Source organism: Balaenoptera ricei, chromosome 13 (genome assembly GCF_028023285.1).
Source record: "Balaenoptera ricei isolate mBalRic1 chromosome 13, mBalRic1.hap2, whole genome shotgun sequence".
NCBI classification, from domain to species: Eukaryota; Metazoa; Chordata; class Mammalia; order Artiodactyla; family Balaenopteridae; genus Balaenoptera; species Balaenoptera ricei.
In genome coordinates, this window is record NC_082651.1 from 26,279,531 (window position 1) to 26,282,029 (window position 2,499).

General features: G+C 46.3%; 1 pseudogene; it reads left to right on the forward strand.

Annotated features, from left to right (window-relative positions):
• Window positions 1–230: 230 nt before the first annotated feature.
• LOC132376832 (protein max-like) lies at window positions 231–701 on the forward strand (annotated as a pseudogene).
• The last annotated feature ends 1,798 nt before the right edge of the window (window positions 702–2,499 follow it).

Consider the following 2,499-nt stretch of genomic DNA (forward strand, 5'->3'; position numbering starts at 1 on the left):
AAATAAAATTACCATATGGGCCGCCGTTGATCCGGTGCTGCAGTGAGGAGGTGTTTCTCGCCCGTGTTGTGTGTGTGTGTGTGTGTGTGAGTGAGAGAGCGAGTGAGTGAGTGAGTGAATGTGTGTGTGGGGTGACTCGGCTTGTTGTTGTCGGTGACTTCCCCCTCCCCTCCACCCCTCCCCCTTCCCCGCCGCTGCTGCTGCAGTGGCCGCTCCCTGGGCCATAGGAAATGAGCGATAATGATGACATCAAGGTGGAGAGCGATGCTGACAAACGGGGTCATCATAATGCACTGGAACGAAAACGTAGGGACCACATCAAAGACAGCTTTCACAGTTTGTGGGACTCGGTCCCATCACTCCAAGGAGAGGAGGCATCCCAGGCCCAAATCCTAGACAAAGCCACAGAGTATATCCAGTATATGTGAAGGAAAAACCACACACACCAGCAAGATATTGATGACCTCAAGCGGCAGAATGCTCTTCTGGAGCAGCAAGTCCGTGCACTGGAGAAGGCGAGGTCGAGTGCCCAACTGCAGACCAACTACCCCTCCTCAGACAACAGACTCTACACCAACGCCAAGGACAGCACCATCTCTGCCTTCGATGGGGGCTCAGACTCCAGCTCGGAGTCGGAGCCTGAAGAGCCCCAAAGCAGGAAGAAGCTCTGGATGGAGGCCAGCTAAGCTCCATGGGGCAGGCCAGCAATAAAAACTGTCTGTCTCCTCCATCATCTTATCCTCCTTTCAGTTCATCTTTAAAACCCTCAGGACCATTTAAGAGACTCTTTATTTTTTTCTCCTTCTCTTTTTTTTTATTTTTATTTTTTAATTTTATTTTTACATAGAAGCTCTTGGACAACAGCTCTCGTTCTCCTTCCCCATTTCCACTATATATTTTTTTAACGTTTCCCTTCAGGGATTCCCTGTCCCCACCAGGAATATTCAAACCAAAACACCCCAACTTGGCAGCTTTTTCTGTGGAGGACAGAAGGCCGGCCAGACCTCTGAGCACATGGTGTCCTGACCACCCACCAGCTCCTCCAGCCCTGCCGGGCGCATGTGCCCGGGGGACTCCTGCCCCTCCCAGGCCTCTCCTCCCGGGCCACCCTCACCGTTGTTTGATAGACTTTGTGAATCTGTGGACTGCTCTACTTTAAGAAGATGACCAGTTTGGAGTAATCAAAATTAGTCCCCCTTCTTTTTAAGGATTTTTTTTTCCCCTAAAAGGCTATTTATCGCTCCTGCTGAAAGACCAGATCCTTGAAGAAGTTTGTGGTATAAAAGGAAGTGGGGACAGATTTGCAGTGCAGAGTCTTTGGCCTGTTTCACTCCTGCTTCTCTCAGCCAGCCTTAGGGAGGGCCGCGTGACACTCGTGTGGTTTGTGGGGGGACAGCAGCAGTGAAGCGGTAGCCGCCAGGGGGTGGGAGGGGGCGGGACAAGGAGGGAGGGTCGGGTGGGGTAGAGGTTTTGTATTGAGGGCCAGTGATGATGTTTTGATATTTATTTCCTGCTACTGAAATTTGAATCTGAGTGAATTGTCCCTATTTCTGATGATGTCGGTATTGCAAAACGACAGATTCATAAAGTAATGATCAAATCTTCCTTTCTTTCCATGTGTATTTCTAAGAAATAGAGCCAACTGATTTTCTATGTAAATACCAAGAGCGGTTCACCTCATACTAAACCCACACCCCAGTGCAGACACCTCCCCACCCTCGTCCCCCTCCCCTTCTAGCTATCCTGGAACCTGTCCCCATTATGTGATCCAGCCCTGGTTCTGGCTGTGGTCCGCAGATCCCAGTGAAGGGTTTTGTGTGTTTAGGCCTCATTTCTTTGTCTTTTTCCTACTCTGTTCCTGGCATTTGCTGATTTCTAGTGTATACTCTGTAGTCTCAGTTCGTGTTTGATTCCATTCCATGGAGATAAAAAGTATGTTGTACATACTGCTGAAGAATTGTCTTGCAAGTTAAGGCTTCCCCTTTACTATAAGAGTATAAATAAAAACTTATTTTATCCTTAAAAAAAAAAAATTACCATACGATCCAGCAATCCCACTGCTGGGCATATATCCAGACAAGCTATAATTCAAAAAGATACATACACCCCTATGTTCATAGCAGTACTATTCACAATAGCCAAGACATGGAAACAACCTAAATGTGCACCAACAGATAAATGGATAAAGAAAATGTGGTACATATATACAATGGAATACTACTCAGCCATAAAAAAGAATAAAATAATGCCATCTGCAGCAACATGGATGCAACTAGAGATTATCATACTAAGTGAAGTAAGTCAGAAAGAGAAACACAAATACCATATGATATCATTTATATGTGGAATCTAAAATATGACACAAATGAACCTATCTATGAAGTATAAACAGATCATGAACATAGAGAACAGACTGGTGGTTGCCAAGGGGGAGCATGTTGGGGGAGGGATAGAGTAGGAGGTTGGGGTTAGCAGATGTAAGCTTTTACATTTAGAAAG